We start from the raw sequence: 19,658 nt of genomic DNA on the forward strand, positions 1-19,658 counted from the left end.
TGACAGTTACAATTCTTTACACTCTTAGTAGAACCGCTTTACGTACATTCAGCCTCCTGATTCTGATATATCCACAGTAAACTCTAAAAATTCATACAATATTTTAAAAAATGAGCTTAATTATAGTGGAAATATAATTAGTCTATAGCTAATAAGTATTTCACTTAGCTTTTTGAGAAAGGGCATTTGTAAAACATTGTAAAAATAGCAAGGTTTAGATAGAATTGAGATCATGTCATTTAGTTTTACTTAATGACACCTATAGAAAAGTAATATGCATATTCATAAGGTATATAAATAAAGCAATAGTAGAGTGGAAACCCTCAAACAAACGGAATTAGCTAAAGGGGGAGCAGTGACACTGTGTCGCTCAACGGCAACTAACTATTTGATCTTGAATATACGTATGACACACTAAATTTTGAATGGTAACAATTATATTTAGTATAAAAGCGTTTTTCTGTTTTCTGTCAGCCCCTAAAATCAGTCAGGTGAAGGCAAGTGGACTAAATTTGGGAGAGGACCTTACAAGCATGCTACGGACCAGCTTTGGTATAAACCCATGATTCAGAAATGTTTCATGAGAAAAAGTCGTTTAAATGTTGCTTTTTTTCATTTTATTTTAAATCTAGATTTTTTTTTATGTTTTTGGCCCTGACACCCCTAAAATCAATCCAGCAGAACTATTTGGACACAAATGAGAGCGAGTATCTAAGAACGATGCTACAGACCCAGTTTGCTGACGAAAGTCGGTCAAGTGGAACCGTTTCGAAAAGTTTGTGAGGATTATCCATCGAGCGATTCATAAAAAGTAGTCCTTTAAAGCTGTTTTCTGTTTATATAGCGTTATTTGGTGCTGAAAGGATTTTGTATATAACTTCCCTAGTGTGGTGTCATTTATACTCGTGTAACTGCCGTTGTGAACAACCCAAACTTAGTTCAAAAAGAAAATACTATATAAAACATATTTGAAGCAACCTACAGTTTTGTCACTTATATGCATCGAAATTAGGCTGAATGTAATGTCACGCAGACATGATAATATATAGAAAAAGGTACTCAAGGCTACGTAATCAACGACAACAACAACGAATCTAATGCAAAACTGAAGTACATATCGCTGATATTACACTAGTAAAATTTCAATATAGCACCGTGCAGTAGATACGGGAACTTTCGACAGAGGCATCGACTTTATTGTTTTGTAGATTAGCTAAAGAAAGGTGACTGTCATTTTTTTTAAACTAGCACAACCGTTTTATCTATGCTAAAGAACGTCTGCATTCTGTAACGGCAGATTCCGCAAGGTAAAAAACGATTCCGCAAGCCTCGGTCAATATGCAAATTAGGTACATTTGTAAACACAAGGTGCGTGTCATAAAAGTGAAATAACTTCTTTCGGCACAGTTTTTGGTATGGTTTTAGTGTGACCATCAGATAGAACATACATTTTTATATTGCTCTGTTTTTAACTCATTTATTTGGAGGCCTTGATTATTCTTGGCAAACGAACTTTCTGAAATTTTGAGAAATTCGATGTCGTAAAATTCATATAATCTATTTATATTTTTCTTGTGAATAATGTTTTCTTTCCTATTATCATACCATAGCTGTAAGTTATCAACATAAAATAAATGAAAAGAAAATTGTCTTTGAATTATTTCGTTTGAAAATGAAAGATAATGCTCAACTCTTTTGTTTGAATGATTATTCATTGATCTTGAAGTAGACTATATTTTTGAGAAATACATCCGAATATTTGCATACTTTTTAGATAACTAAATAGTCCTAGAAGAGTTATCGGTCACTGGCTTCACTTTTCCAAATATGACCAAACATTTAGGATAAGATATTGCCTTTCAGCATAAAAAAGAAGTATGAAATTAAACCATTATATAAAGAAGGTACTCCGGTATTAAGTTTTCAACAGGAAGTAATATCAGATGCAATTTGAACTTTAGATATCTCTATAATATGACATTGATTTGAAAATTTCCCTCATTCTCTTTCACAGCATATGTTTAGAAGTATGATGTAATCTAATATTTTATATTCGCATTTGTCAACAATTATATTACTTTTAATGTATTCCACTACCAGGGTCCGGCAAAATGTTCTGCCGCAAAAGGCTTCTTTTTTATCCTCAGGTATTTTTTAAACTCTTCATTGCACTTGAATAATGTTTCAAATAGCTAACGATACCCGTTTATTTCGTGCAAATTGCTTTTCAAATGACCGAGTTATTTTAAATTGAAATACATGCAGTCATAAACACTGACCAATTAACTTGTCACATTGTAAAATTGACGAAAAGACTGAAATTCGTAACTACATTAATTGTCGAATTAGGCTTGATATAGATTCAAAGCAGATATTTGATGAATATCTTAGTATATATGGACCCCAGGCCATTTTAATGCAAACAGTTTTCATGTGTTTTAAGGCCTTTAAAGTTGGGAAATTATCTGCCGAAGATGATACCCGTCCTGTTAGGCCAAAAACCTCTGGGACCAAGGAAAACATCGCTGCTGTAAAATTTGTGGTCGAACAGAATGCGTGATTGTCCGAGAACGATATAGCGAGTTGTACTGGCATATCAGACGGCAGTGTCCAATCAATTGGACCTGAGAAAAATTTGCGCAAGGTTTGCACCTCATTTGTTCCTCGGGGAGCAAAAATACAACACCTTAAATGTGTCCGTGAACTTTTGAAAACATATAAAGGCTGTGATAGTCGGGTTATTTCTAACTTGCTAACAGGTAACAAAACCTAGGTGCACATGTTTGAGCTACAGAGAAGGGCTGATAATAAACAATGGAAGTGAAAAGATCAAAAACGTCCCTGTATTGCCAAGAGAAGCGTTAGTTCGGAAAAGATGTTGTACAGATTTTTCGTCAGTGCTAGTGGGTCAGTCATTCAATTGCCTTGTCTATCTGTCCAACCAGTTACTGAACGGTTCTACAAGAACTCTCTACCGAGGAAAGTGAAAGTTTTTTTTAAACTGAAATGTCCAAGCAAAGGATGGTAAGGGGTCCAACGCTTCCTCTCAAAATTGCGATGTTGTTTAGTCATTTTTTACTTCTGAAAAGGGGGAAGTTGTAAACTATCCGCCTAATTCACCTTACCACAATCCCGGTGACATTTTTGTATTTCTTAGGCTTAATACAATTCTTTCTGGAAAGAAATATAAGTCCAGAAGTTTTCTTGGCAGCGTCATTTATCAGTCTCCAACAGATACCGAAAGGGTAAAAATATTTTCAAATGGGAGTCTGGTAAGCCAACATGCTGATGACAGTCAGAACTTATGTTATAATAGATTTGTATAGACTTTTGTGTTATACAATTAGCTGTATATTAGCTGTATATTTGTGTTAGAACCGAATAGAAAATGTTCTGACTATCAATACTAATGATTATCAGGCCCGATTCCAGGGCCCGGCCGAGGGGGCCCGTGCACCCCCAATTTTGACCCAGAAATGCACCAGAGGCCACCATTTCATACCTGTATTGCAAAATTTTTCAGGGGGGGGGGTTGGGGGAGGGGTTGTGGGGGGGGGGCCTGACCCCCAATCAAGAGGGGAATATTGTACCCTCTTCAATACGTCAAAATTTAGAGATAAAATGCACCAGAGGCCACCATTTTATGTCTATATTTCAAAACTTTCCAGGGGGAGTCAACCTGATCCACCCCTGACCCCTGAACCGATATCTAACATGGGCGAAAGGCGCCCCTCCAAAACCTTGCGCCTCGGTGTTGATGTCTTTGTTCAAGACCGGTTGCGCCAATTTTGATGGTTCCTAGTAAAGTCATTTTTATGATGCGTGATGCTTAACTTGGACATTATTTAGGGCATTGGCGTATGCATCAGTGCGACAAAACGAAGCTTTCCATTGATCTCAACGAAAAATTGTACGCAACAAAACTGAGCAGTCTGTTGTGAGTCAAAATGATACACTTTTAACTTTCTGTTGCATGTTGCCATTTGCTACGCATATGCATTCCTCTGTTTGTACTTGATGACTTTGCAACACTTGCTTTTACCAATATTCAGACCAAACAGTCTGATCTAAAGGTATGTTTATTGAAAATAATTGATTTTTTCTTGGGTGAAAATGAGCACACTGCAATGAATATTCAAGGGAAAAAACTGAATGTTCATGGGTAGCGGAAGGCAGCACACAACCGAAGAAATTTTTGTTATTTCGTTGTGGCATGGGTACCAACACGAAATTTCCGTTGATGGCGCACACACCAGCTCGATATAGTTAAATGTCGTATATAAGCCACCAAACAATTGTTCCTTATTCCTCATGTCTTAAAAGGAAGCTTCTTGATTCTGCTTATGTTTTTATTTCCTCACAATATTTTTATATTCTGCACATTACATATACTGCTTGGTTCTGCTCCAAAGTTACGTAATGTGCCCATTTCTAATTATCATAGTCTTGTCATTCCTGCTTCTGCTTATTTCTCTGTTCACTAATTATTTTTTACATCATTTACCAAAAGTGCAGTGATGTTTGCTGTGTCTTATGTCGGTGCATTGCTCTGTGACTGTGTTCAAGGTGCTCTGTGCTTCCGGGAAATCTATCCTTACCCTTTAACGGGTGAAATATCTTATCTAATGATTAGCAGGACAAAGTCATTTGGTACAATGACCCTCAGATATCGTAAATATGGAAAAGATACATTTGTGAGAAACGGCGATACATTTGTGAGAAAATCGTGACTATCCAAAGTAACATCATGTTTAAAAAAGTAGACATATATACAGGTCTTCATGACAATTTTCTAAGGTCCATGAAATCAGCGAACAACTGATCGTTTGTTAGTTCTAGCTGATATGGAAAGAGGGTGATATGAATCCACGCATCTCTAGTCAAGCTGAATATAATGTACTTTTTTTTTGCTATAAGCTCAGGTTAATAAATCTTACTTTAGCGACATCGCGAAGTAAAACTTAAAATTCCAGCTAAAGAAAAACTGATACATTTATGTACTGTTGCTGTTGAATTTTACGAACATACTATTAGAACATGAGAGCTTATATGTCATTGAAAAAAGATTGCTGTCATATTACAACGAAATCGGGTAGGCGATTTTGACTAGAATGTCATCAACAGTATTTCACTAAGACTTACAGATACGTATATAAATCTTTGCCAAAAAGATTTAATACTTTTATGTAATATTCCCTGCTTAGGATAATCGTGATATTCTGATTTTCGCAATGATTCTGTAAAACACAAGTGGTTATTGTTAGACTCGTTGACTTCGGGTGTTTTACAGATAAGTGCCTTCGAAAGCAATAGTAAGCTAATTGTGCAGTCACATGGGAACCATTGGCTATTCAATGTGGATCTTAGTTCAACATTTATCAATGGAAAATTTTCCAAACAGTATATAAAGGTTATACTCAAGAAGGATATTTTGGTTGAAATGCTTAAAAGGAGTTGAAGTGAAATAAAGGAAAAAATAACCTAATACGTGACTCCACTGATATTTTGCTAAGAGTTACAATAGCCATGGCAATATATAAGTAAACCAAACGCAAATAAGCAATCTTTTAAATTCTAAGAAAATATAAGAGCAAAGATATCAGAACAAGATTGCTGTATTATTTTGTCTACTATTTTACATACAAAACATATCAGAATGGAAGTAATGTAAGCATAAAAAATATTTAAATACTCCAAATTAGTTATACATACATATTCTGACAGTTTATACAGATTATCTATGCCTTTCGCTTTCGACATAGATTGTTCTGTATTAAAAATAATTGTTAGGACAAAGCTTAAATCTCAACAGGCCTATAGATTCCCTATACTTTTCGCATTTCCACATAGGGTGTCTGTGTAGGGCTTCAGTTTAGCGAAAATTGTAAAATAACTGTGAAACTATAGTTGTTTTTTTGTGTGTATATATTTGTACTGTATGTGTGTTCTTATTTGTGTTTATACATATTTGCTCATTGTATGTAAACTGTATTTATATTTCTCATCTTATGGTGGAATAAAAGTTAAATTTATGTAATCGCATCAGTTTTGCTTCACACAAATATTTACTGGGACTTTAAACTTCTTTGTTCTGTTTATATTAATAAAAGAACGCTTCTGATATATCTTATTTATTATAATTTCTAAGTTTTTCTCTGTTAAAACACTCTTACCCTAGAATAACATTACGTTAACGTGCCTAAATGTCAACGTCAATGTGCGACCAAGAAAAAGCGCTTCTATATCTTATCTACTGTTTTAGATTAATGGCAGATTAGAATCGAAATAATTTGTAGCAAAAAACCGCATTTTAACACCATTCATACACTCGGACTGCTATACGTCTTACAAATAATTTCACGGGAGCGCAGCCCGAGTGAAATTATTACGCCCGACGTATAACTGCCCAACGTGCATAAATAGTGTTTAAACACTATTTTGCTATAAATTATGTCTAAATTAAATCAGTTAATAATTTAGAGAGGTATATATCACGTAAATTAAAATGATCGGGAGTTTGGGGAATACGTAATATATATCCGTAAAAAAGTATAAAGATCAACTCATACGAACACAACTATCATAGTTGTACAGTAACTATAACTGTAGCAAATATTTTCAATTTAGTTTAGATTTTAACCATGTTTTTCGTATCTTATTTTGTAAGTTTTTAATATCATTTGCATACAACAAATATCATTGGGTAACTTATTCTATATTTGGCTAAATATATTTTGTCCAGACAGTAAGTGTTGCATCAGACGATTATTAGGTGTACAGTTGATTTTCGTGTCATGAAAACACATATTTAATCATTTATCTATCAAGTTTAGTGAAATTTCAGAAATTTTAAGAAATTGAAGTGTGGATTTGATAGAAAAGCACTGCAGATCAAATGATGAACGATTAAATGATACGTAATAAAAACTAATTTGATATTTACAGTGGAAATATTGTCGAGTGAGAAATCAACTGAGAAACGCTTTTCTGTTTCCGAGAGATATTTCTGATGTGAGTATTTCTTTAAAAATGTCGGTATATTTATTTGGAGGGTGGGAGTGGGGGTGGAATATACGAGGGGTGTTCCAATAATAATGTCATTTGCCTTTGATTTGCTAAACTACAAGTGTTTTCGTCATTTTAAATTTCTCTGGCCCTCAAAATACTCTCCAACTGCCTGAATACACCGTTTGAGTCGCTCAATCCAACTTTGAAAGCAGAGTTTATGTTCTTTAATGAGTACACCCATTAGGTACTGATAAACTGCAGTTACAAGGGCATTTCGCGACTTGTATCTCTTTCCAGACAGTTGGAATTTGAGTTTTGGAAACAAGAAAAAGTCACAAGGGGATCTGGTGAAAATGGAGGATGCGGAAGGACAATAACTTTTTCTGATGCCAAAAACTCGGTCATAAGTCTAGCCTTATGAGCGGGGGCATTATCATGCAAAAGCCGGACGTACTTGAGTACTGTGCTTGGGCGGTGGCGTTTGTAGCAGGACTTTAATTTTTTCAGAACAACATTTTTGTATAACTTTGCTGTTACCGGTCTGCCTTTTGGTACCGGGATTTGCATTACTGGTCCCTTATCATCAAAGAAAATCACATACAAAACTTTCTTTACCGTGCGCTGTCGCTTGGCAATTCTTGGACGTTTTGCATTTTTAGCGGCCCAAATTCTGTTTGAACATTTCCGCTTTGGCTCAAAATAGTATACCCATGTCTCGTCACCAGTAACGAGGTTGTCGAAAGTTTTTTGTTATATTCGGGATACATTTTGAGAAGCTTTTTAGCATTTGCAACACGGGTTCTCTTCTGTTCGTCTGTTAGCAAATGGGGTATCCATCTTGCATTTATTTTCCTGTGTTGAAGATGTTTCTTTAAAATACCATGAACTCGTGCTAAAGAAATGTTCGTCAACCGTGCTAAATCCCTCACGGTATATCGGGCATCTTTTTTCAACATATTACTGATTTTTTGTATGTTGCTTTTCGTCGTTGTTGTTGCAGGACGACCCACCTACAAATAGATCTGTGAGACATTTGACCTCCCCATAAATGTCGCACACCTCACGATGAATATCCATAGGCTTAATGCCCAGTAACGACCAACTTTTATATAGGCCCTAATTTCAAGCACATTTGTAGCTCTTCTACCAGTCATTTCATGTATAGTGTAATGAATACGCTATAAAGTTATGTACACTGTATCAATGTTAGTGAAATTGTGAGCGAGATTTTCACCTGTGTAATGCTTCTGTGATTATTCTATCGGCCCGTTGTGGTTTAGAGTACATAGCGCACGATATTCACGAAATAATGCACAAATGACATTATTATTGGAACACCCCTCGTATGTTTACAAAGGACCATGTATGATAATGGGTGTTTTGGGACCCCATTCCAATTTTTTTTAAATATGCATCATTAACTTGGCAAATGTATGTCTTTTCTCATTTCAGTTGCCAAATGTCCCAAATACTCCATTAGATTCATACAATATTAATTAATGTATACGCGTCTATGTGTTTGTTAACATTTGCTAGATTAGGAGGTATACAGTCCCGAATCGAATCTCAGATTTATTTATTTCGTTTACTTGGTGAGAATGCGTAAGTACTACAGGGAGTGGTTTCAGCCTATTACGCCGAATTTATGATCATACAGGATCTAATTAAAGTATTGCTATATATGAATAGATAAATAACCTTTTACCTGTAATGTAACAAAACTAAAAATATCGGCGAAATATGCCAGAAGTTTAACGAGGGAACCAAAGTAAACCTTTGGTATGCGTAAATGGTTTTTATTACATACACTGTTATAAACTCCGTTTAGTTTCTGTCTAATTTAAACGTCAATAGCTTTCAATATTGACTTTCAAATATCATATCGGGCGTATGACGTCATTTGTGACGTCAGTTTCATGTATAACGTTGCGTATAAAAGTTCTTTCGCATAGATATTTTCAGCTTAACTCATCCTAAAGAACAAATGAGTATCATTTATATAATATTTCTAAGTAAAATGCGCAAGAATTAGAAGGATATTAGATTTGCATCGAGAAAATTGCACTCGTTCTTTCGCGGAATGATACTGCGTTTCTGAAGTGGCACACTATTTCCGCTGCGGAACTCGTGCATATTTCTCGATACAAATCTAATAAACGATAATTATTACACTTGATGGCATCATATGTTTCCAAAGGTTTACTAGTGTGCCGGCTGTAAAAGGTATCTACTTTTAAACCATGGCCAGTGGTGTTAAAATCCATCTTACTGATGCTCTAAAGGCATAAACCCCTTATTTGTATTCAGTTTTTGATACAAAAATAATTTCCGCAAAGTCGCCTTTAATAAAATAATCAGAATACAAATAGTATACCAACCCTATTTTAGCATGGTACAGGAAACAACAAATTTTTTAGGCCTAACAGACTCCTGACAGCCTGAAAATTAACTTCTCGTTTTCCAGTGAAACAATTGAAATATCTGCTTTACTCAAATAAAAAAAAGAAGTAGAAGAGTAATCGTTGGAAGCATTTAGAATAGCAAACACAGTCAGAGGTCACCTATTATAAAATTGAAGTTGAAAGATACAGTAGACAAAGTACCAGGGTACCGGTACCAATATCATCTAACTAAGGTTCGCATTTTGTGTTTTATCACTGGCATTTGTTTCAAATGTGCATTGTGTATCGTTATTCCACCAACTGACACATTTGCCATCCGAAATCCATCCAGGAAGGAAGGGATTGTATTCCTCGAAGGTTGTGTTCTTTGAAGTCGTTTCATAACATCCTGTCATTGAATACCAACCCAAATATGATATAGAGTTGTCATAGAATGACTATTTTTTGCATACTTGATTGATATTTCCTCTGGTCACATTTCAATTTACAAGAAAACTTGACTTCTTAAAATTTGAAAATGGATTTTTATCTGCTTTTTGATTTCAGTCAGCTCAATCCATTTTAGTTTCTGTCTAGATTCAATACCTTGTATTATTGTGCTGTTCATTACTAACTAATCTTCAGAGAGGCCTCTTTAGAAGATTCTTCCTTTTTATCTGTGACAGCAATTATGTCCAAAGACCTTATTCTAAGGTAATCATAAAACTAAGGAGAAAAAATTTGATTTGATCTCAAGTGTTGTTGGAGACTACACTTATTCTCATCATCAATGTCATGAAATGCTTCCATCCCGTCACCCTTAAATGTACTCAAACAAGTATTCGTTTCTGACAACAAATCAAAATAGCTTTTGCCATTAGGGAAAAACATTATTTGCCATTTCGAAACTTGTTTCAACAGACTGTAGAATATCTTTTCATAAAAAAACACCCCGAGTGCCAGCGCCATATTTAGATGTTACTAGTCGAAACTTCCCTTTCTGGTAGTTCGCCCAGCCAAAGTGCGACTTTTACTTTGTAACCTTCGTTTTCAATTGTTTAGCAGTAAGTTCTGTTTTCTTTTTGTCCTCCTACAATACCAATAACATGTTGCACATAGTACATGTGATGTCATAGACATGATAACAAAAGATGTCAGAACAACACAGAGATGTCAGAACCCCAGCCCCCAGGATGTGCTGTGAGACGAAATTTTCCATAGTCAACCGTATATAAATCTACATACAATATATATATATATAATTCAACTGTATATAAATATACCCTCCTAAAACACCACGCAGAAGACAAGACTTTTCATTAGTTGATTATTGTACGGAACTGCTGGATAATTCAACTGTTTCGATCTTTCTCATTGAACAAACTTATCTCAGCAAGTACGTATTCGTTTAAATCACTAAAATTGTCTTACCATTCATCCGGTTTTCTGGATCCGATGTGGCGTTTTTCCGGGTGTATGGGAACATCTAATACATAAGTTCTAAGATCTTATATCTAAGTTTTAAGATCTAAGTTCTAAGTTCTAATTTCTAAGTTCTAGGGTAAGTTATGAAGTCCAAGGTTTTAGTCAACACGACCCTAATAGGCTTCCGTTGATTCCTGAACTAGTCTTGTAAAATAATAAAGAATAAGCAGCAACTGAGGTCGAGTGTAAAGATAAATATCGGTATATATTCAAATATTTCACAAAGTTTTATATCAAAGCGTCTCTACAGGTGCACTAGTAATTTGACAAGCTGAGGGTATCTCTATACGACTTTTAGCGGTAATGTGACCTATACTTGCTGAAATATAAAAAAAAATTCCTTGAACGACAATATCAAATAAACGTTTTTATGTGAAAACGTCTCCACGTGTGGACTAGTAATTTGACAAGCTGAGAGTATCTCTACAGGAAATGTTGCAGTTACACATTTTTATATCACATTAATATCTTTAATAAAGGAAAGTTTGCTACTACCTTAAACGATCGCTTTATGCTTTTAAAGGGGTTTAAAGTAGATTATAGATTAGGGTCAGGGGCGCAGTAGTAAGCAGCTCGAATTGCATCACCGGCGACCGTGTTCGATTCCCAAATGTCATTTATATTTGTGTATACACAACATTATTTGGCTGTCGGAATACATCACTTCATATTAGTTTAGTTGCACTCTGTTCTCCCAAAAAGAAACATGTTGATAAGTTTTATCATTTTTGTGACTTATATGATTTAAGCTCTTACTTGCTCGTTTGTGTTCAGACGAATGATGTAGATGTCCACTAAACAAAACAAAAACAAAATAAAAACTGAGGATACATTGCTGTTCTCATCTGTTTAAAATTCATTGAGATTTTATTTTTTTTCTAATTAATAGATACATTGAGATCTGTATTGGACAAATGCCCATCTATACGGAAAGATTGCTTGTTTGTTTGTTTTGGGTTTAACGCCGTTTTAACAGTATTTCAGTCATGTAACGGCGGACAGTTAACCTAACCAGTGCTCCTGGATTCGGTACCAGTACAAACCTGTTCTCCGGAAGTAACTGCCAACTTCCCCACATGTACTATCAGAGGTGGAGGACGAATGATTTCAGACACAATATATTTTTAAAAAATCATCACAGAGAACATACGCTCCACCCGAGGATTGCACTCGCGATCTCGCGATCCGTATACCGACGCTCTCCCTACTGAGCTAAGCGGGCGGGTGTATATAGCGGACGGGTGTATACAGAAAGAGGACTTATAAATTAGTTCCGAACTAGCGTAAATCTGTGACACAGACTGAACCCGGATAAATTTTACAACGACTTTGCAAATAGTTGCTACCCGATACTTGCACTATAAAAACAGTATCTTTCGATAAACAAGGAAAAACGGATACCGTAAGTGGATTTTTTGTGTGTAAAATATGCAAGGTCGTATTAAAATGAAATGCGCAGTTTATACCAGACAGCTTAGATTATACGAATGACATGCATTTATTTTTAAATCTGGATTAATACAGGTATATGTATTTGGCAACGTATAGTTGAGAGAAATTTTAAGGAAACAGCGAATTTCCAATAAAATCAAAATTCTTTGTCTTTATACATTTCCAATAGATAAAATAATCTCCTTCATGTATCACTTTTCGATTAATCTAATGACGAATTAACGTTTTACACATGTTTTTGCTAATATTCGTCAAATTAGAGCACTCGGTCCCGCAGGAGGCTTTTTTTTTTTTTTTATCAAAGATAGACAGTAGCATCAATATAAGGTCCTCTTTGTTTATTGGAGGCTCTGGCCACTTAAGGGGTCGATTGAGCTAAAAATAGGAAACAAAACCAATGACTTCTTCTCATTTACTGCTCTGTGAATATTAGAAAAAACACTTGGTCTGTAGCATTAAAATAAAATCATCGCCAAAATTGTTCAAATGATTGCATTTGACTTTTCTCAGGGCAAAAAAGGCAACCGAATAGTCTATATCACAGGTAGTAATTAAGCCATAAATTTCGAGTACGTTACTCGTGATATTGATAAAAAAAATGCTAGCAAAAATAATTTTAAGATATGATATCTTTCAACCAAAAGTATTAAATCAATTCAATATTTAAAGGAAATCGTAAAGTTTCGTACTTGGTAGCACTTGTCAAAAGCAACTGATTTTTTTTTTTATTTCTGATTGAGTGTGAAACTTGCTTTTGAAGTCAGTTAGTTAATTGTCAATATGCTCGTACTTGTTTTATCCCTATATATATTCTGTTACATTAAAATTCAGTAATCATGTTATTTATTTTCTAGCCGGCTGTTAACAAACTTTTGAAATAGTTTTTAGACTACGAACAATTAGATATTTTCAGCTTACTTTGACGCGTACTGCGGACCACGGACTACGGACTTACTATAGGGGTTTTCTCAAACTGTATATGAAGAAGTTATGCATAACTGAACAGTTGCGTATTTACCATCCGGTTCGTATGCCGTAATACTGTTCATTTAAAATATCTGAGAAAAAACAGCTATAAGATTGATCAATATCCGTTTTCTTGTATATGAATTACCAATATATTTTCTTAACAGTGCGGGGGGCAATTTTTAAAATATTTCACCCTTTTACCTTTTATATCGCTTTTTGATTAATGTATATTCAAATCTTTCGACTACCGTACTTATGAACAAGAAGCTAGAGGATCTGGCCCCGATTTCACGAAAAAACTTAAGTATTTGCTTAACTAAGTCTGTTATTTCAAATGCTTCTTTTTGCCCTTTATGTGTTTTCAATTTTGACTTTTTCATCTATAACAGGACCGTATATGACTATTTCATAGATCAAAACACAACAGTTCTGAATTTTACTTAAAACTAAGTATAGAAATAAGAAATATACTTAAGCAAATACTTAAGTTCAATATATCGTGCTTAAATAGAAATATCATATTTGCGTGACTGAAATAAGTACTGCAGACAAATACTACTAACCATAGTATAATTTATCTCTAAATACATTGTTATTGAAAAAAATCAACATTAAATAACAGTAACTTAAGCAATAGCGCGACTTTTAAATAACAGACTTAACTAAGTAATTACTTAAGTTTTTTCGTGAAATTGGGGCCTGTATCGCAAACTTCGTTTTTATTTGAAGTGCTGCAATTTATTTATATGCTCTATGTCAATTTCGTGAGGTTCTAGCTAGCAGTGAAAACGGTTGTTGATTCAACGATCAACATACCCTATAAACCAGAATTTGAACCAGTGACATTCTGGTGAGGAGAAAGACACTCTCCCCCTGCGCGGCAAGAGGTTCACCGACCCTTACGGTAGGAGATCACAACCACTTTTTTTGGTATCAAAAATGTATACATGTAGTGTATATGGAGCAGGGGCTTTTGTATTATAGCACGCGCGACGCTGAAATGCTATTGTACGACGCACAATCTTGAATTGCACGGTACGATGCGTGATATTGTAATGCATTGCAGTAAAAATAAGCCGCGCATGATATTGTTATATTCTTAACCATTTCAAACCCTCCAAATTCATTCAGTACTCCCAGTCACCCTACCATGATATACGTGATGGCTACATAATGAACTTTTAAACCAATATAGACCTTGAGTTTTCATGAGTTTAAATCTTTGTTCAAGTTCCCTGAAGACAAGTATCTACACATACCCCTTTTTTGCATGTGTTCGACTAAAAAGGTTTTGTACAGACTCAATCAAGCCGAGTCTGCAATTTTCACTAGTTGCCTTGTTCTCGGTGCTTGCGAGGGATCTACTTTCCAGATTTTATTTGTAAATAATGATAAAAGGCTAGTTTCGACGTCAAAGCCTGTTGTATCAAATGACTGCACATAATTGCTCAAATGGCGTCATAGCAGTCGACTCATTCAAAAAAAAAAATAATCTCGTTGACAATTCTATGCATTTACTGGCCATAAAACATGTTTGGAATATAATCGGAATTTTGACCTTTGACGCTTTTCAGGCCTTTTCTTCAAAAACAATTTTCAGTCTCAGCTGGGTTTTAGATTGAAAAGATGACAGCTAGTTTTTATGGTACTTAAAGATTAGATTCCAGCTGAGACTGACAATCCATACTGAATAGCCACTTGAAAATAGTCATGAATTTAAATCTTACATTTTAACATGCAATATTGATATCAATGACAATGTTTCATTATCAAACTCAACTGAGACGCAAAATGTTTTGAAAACAGAAGCCCAGGAATTCAGTCTTGGCGTGATCTCAGTAATCAAGATCGAGTCTGTCTTCAAAATCTGATATCAGATCATGTTATTAAGAAGTGGATATTCTTTCTTTTTAATTTTCAAACATGCTGATGTTGCCGCTAGGTTATGGTAATATACCGGATCTCGTTTCGACAGGGATGAAAGATAAATGTATGAGAACTTCCCGTTTATTTTGACAAAGTGTTAAACTTAATCATTTAAGATATTTCATTAAACTTCTCATGATTTTATGTTACATTCAACAGTTATCAAAATTAATGAAAAACAATGACTTTTTCAGTACAGAAGTCTACGAGAACACGGTATTTATACTATGCATCAAAAATTAAACGGACGTATGTTTTATTCAAAATGTATCCTTTTTTTCACAATAATATTTTGTACAGTTTTTTTCTTATGCTGTTGCTAGGAAATACAAGTCTAGGAACCGTATGGATGGACACAACTGAAACCCAAACTGTTTTTTATAGGAATCGGCGTTATCTTCACATCCACGTTTCAAGTTGACTTTTTAATGCATGAACATATTAAGATGAAGTATTATCATTGCACTGGGGGCTCGAAGTCGTTAGCGTCGCGCATAAGAAATGTCTCCATATCATAACAAAATGTTATAGCATACGGATATTTGAAGAACATGCTAAAGGCAAGTATAATGCGACAGAGTACCGCTATTAAGCTTAATCAAGAGGCATCCTATATGTAGACATTTATATAGCTGACTCGTTTACATGTGAGATGAACTAAAAGTAATAGCGTATGACACCTTAAAATTGCGATTAAATGTAGCCTGTTTACTATCCATATATTTTCAAACGTATGCATTGTATTAGCAGATAATTATATCACAATACACTCATTGAGAAAGCAAAAGTAACTACCCATATAGTAGGCACTGTAACTAAAAATACAAACTTCAAGTAGGAACTTTCTATTATATATATATATATATGTATAGCTAACTGCATCAGAGTATGTAGTATGAAAAAAAAATTCAGATATCATTTTCGGAAAAAGAGTTATTTGAGCTGAAAAAAAATGATCCAGGGTAAAATATTTGGAAAAACTGGAGACAACTCCGCTATGACTTTACTGTAGGTTTAGGTGACTATTCACCTACATTGTAGTACTCCATGCAAACCATCCACTTTTTACCTCTACGCAGGAAAACAGCATGCTTAATTATGTATAATTGCTCTAAGGATTAACAACCTGAATAGAAAATTATGTAAATATCAAATATTTTAATGCCCTGGGGAAAGTGTGACATCTTCTGTGGTAAAATTTGTCAACAAACAGACGATTATTTTGAAAAAGTCAAAACCCACAGAATTTCACAAGGTAAAATATACTGACAAGGTTACTGTTGGAAAGAGAACAATCTCTTCTATCAATATATATGCGTCAAAGTATGAGAAAAACATCTAGAAATATGAGAAAATCAAAGAAATCAATTTCAGGACTGTTCAATGCATGACTGTTTCATCATGCATAGCATTTAACATAGATAGATTACTTTTCCATTGCACTGGTATAACATGGACAGGATTAGGGTTAACAAACGGTGTTCACTAAACAATTTCACTATATAAACAGATTGTTTCCCTTGTGTAAAGAGGGCTTAGGGTAAGTCTCTACATATAGGTAAAAGAAACATATATACCATAGGTATCTTTTGCGAACCTTTAAATATTTTGAGAAAACCCCTACTGTAAGTACGCAGTCCGCTGTCCGCAGTCCGCGTCATCTCTAATACAGCTAAACTTAGGATAAACATCATGGAATATTGACGTCAATGGAAACAAAATGTGTGTACTAGTTGATTGCAGGGATATTAATGAAAAATTAAAGGTATGGATATAACAAAAAAAATATATTACAATATTACGACTTCTGACTGGATGAATTCAAATATCAGTATTGATATTGTATGAAGATTTGATTAGATTTGTCTAGATACGAGAGGAAAATGAAAGCAGTTTAAAGAAAAAGAAACACTTAAACAAAAGTTGAGGTTAATTTATGTTGGACATTGAAAAATAAAAAAATAAATAAAAACATAATTACATGGTTAAATTAATATTTAATTTTTGCCTGGCTAACAACTCACAATGAACTAAATGATTGATTTTCTTCAATTCAGCTTGGTAAGCGCGATTGGCATTTACGTTTAAAATTGTTTCTTGTGGATAAGTACTATTCGTTTGTGGATAATACCAAGGTCTTATTGGTTAAAAAAAAGCTATTGTTGAAAAAGGTGGTTTATACCAGAAAAAGAAACAAACAAACAAACACTGTCTTTTAATCTTCATTCTTTATATTTTACAATGATTAAAGCTAAAAAAGCATTTTATTTTCAGGTGAAATGTGTAAGGTGAGATTTCATGAGGATGGGTCCCAGCAGGCCCAGAATATGGCTTGTAATAATTGCACCACGTAATTTTACACACACCTATTTCGATGCCATTTTTGTTTTGACCTCGTTCTCGATTAACTTCGGGTTTCCGATGACGTAGTTACTTGGTCTAATGATAGAAAACATCATAGTTTATTTTATCGATAAAAAAGTTGGAAAGTTAAGATTTTGAAGATATTTATTAACCTACATTTACCCTATACATGATTGTTAATGTTTCTACTAATGCAAATTTTCATCAATTTTAAAAACGTCCCTGTGGAAGCTTAGATTAAAAAAGTTACTGGAAATTGTGTTGTACGTCTGTAGCCGTCTTTGGTGATATCAAGGTCACATCAATGCCATGTGACATGTGTAGTTGCATTATTTTATGCACTATTTTGGAAGGTATACACATTATATATCAATGCGATCATTACTACACACTTCTTTTTTAACACTTGTCAAGTAGGCTGCGAACACTGTGTTCATTTAAAGTTGTGTATAAAACAAAATGTGCCAAATTCCTCTGTGAACACTGGAGTCCAGAAAAATGAAAGAAAAAACATCTGACAGTGTGTATTAAAACAAAGAGTGGTTATTTATGTTCTTAGCTCCTTATGTTCATGAATGTTTATATGTTTTCAGATTTATTTATATCATTTGGCCTTAATATTGATCATCTACTTGCTTCTGCTTTTGTGTCAAGTTTTATTGCAGCATCCCTGACAGTTATGGTGTAGCACATTACTTACAGTGATTGCACAAATGTTTAAGCCAATCAAAAGCTTCGTAACAAGTATAAGTATCATGTAAGATGCGTCGAAAAAGATGTGTTAGAAAAAAGTATGATCGACCACACTACTTGTTGATTACCTTTTGATTTCTGGCAGTCAGTTGTTCAGAATAAGATGTTATCGATAGGACTCAATGCATAAAAGATTAGTGTACATGCAATATCTAAAAGAGTCACGTATGTTACTGAATGAAAAAGCGCGGCCATGTTGCATGTTAAATGCGTCGAAACTGGTGAATCGGGGATATAATTGTTTCCTCTCATAATTGTACGGCATTTAAAGTGGGGTACCGGAACTGCCTTCATTATATATAGCTTTACATCCAACATCCATTAAGTGCGTATCACTCTGTGGTGTATTAGTCAAGAATGCAGGAAAACTATTGCCACAACAGCCGAACGTTTGATTCCCAGCGGCATACGTTTTACACTTCATTTGGTATGTTTTAGACGGTTAAGAATTATGTTTAATTTAACAAAACATAAAGCATAAAGAAAGATCACTTTAAGCAAAAATCCGGATTTTAGCCAAATAATTATTAACACTATCATTTGTTAATAATATAATTATTTCAAAACTTGCTTTCATAGCCAAGTCAGATTATGTATGCTTTACCGGAAAAGAAATATTTATTTACATATATTTATGAAACTCTATAATGCACAATAGTTAGCGCTAAACGAAATGTAATATTGGAAGGACAGCATAACCGATATTTCCCAAGATATCAGTATTCACTGTGGGGAATCACATGATCAAGATAATCTCTAAACCAAACTATATTTAAATAATATGTGTTAATATGGAAGCAACTTTTGCTGTAAATCTAAAATATACTATCATATGGCAACATAGATGTATCCTAAAACTAAAGAGATTTCAAACACAATCCTCTTATGAATATCTGGAGCATTTCAAGAAACTGAGAATTCTTATTTTCCTTAGTGTTTGTAATTACAGGATATCTATCATTGTTGTCAACTACATAATAATTTAACAATTTTCATTAGTCATATGTTTGGTATATTTAAATTTCATATCTTATCATATTATGAAATTAATTCATGTTCTTCTAAATACAACTTTGGTTTAGGGACTTTTTGGGATCGATAATGTGATTTCCCACAGTATTAATTAGGCCTTTAAATGGTTTGTTGCATGATCTGTCATGGCTCTGACTTGTGCTTGAACTGAACCCCATGATTGTAAACACAAATGATTAAATATCTATGTATCTATCAATCAACTATTATAAATTTACCAATAATCAACAAACAGACATTTATATTTTTTTATTCTTGCAGGTTTATCAACATATTTAGTAAATTGTG

At 34.2% G+C, this 19,658-nt stretch overlaps 1 protein-coding gene across 1 annotated transcript in view; it reads left to right on the forward strand.

Annotated features, from left to right (window-relative positions):
• Positions 1-6,745: 6,745 nt before the first annotated feature.
• The window catches only part of LOC123543771 (E-selectin-like), a gene marked incomplete at its 3' end in the record, with an annotated part of 37,093 nt that continues 24,180 nt past the window's right edge, over positions 6,746-19,658 (forward strand). The window contains exon 1 of the mRNA XM_053536105.1: positions 6,746-7,011. The remainder of the gene's footprint in view (positions 7,012-19,658) is intronic.

Source organism: Mercenaria mercenaria, unplaced genomic scaffold (genome assembly GCF_021730395.1).
Source record: "Mercenaria mercenaria strain notata unplaced genomic scaffold, MADL_Memer_1 contig_751, whole genome shotgun sequence".
NCBI lineage: Eukaryota > Metazoa > Mollusca > Bivalvia > Venerida > Veneridae > Mercenaria > Mercenaria mercenaria.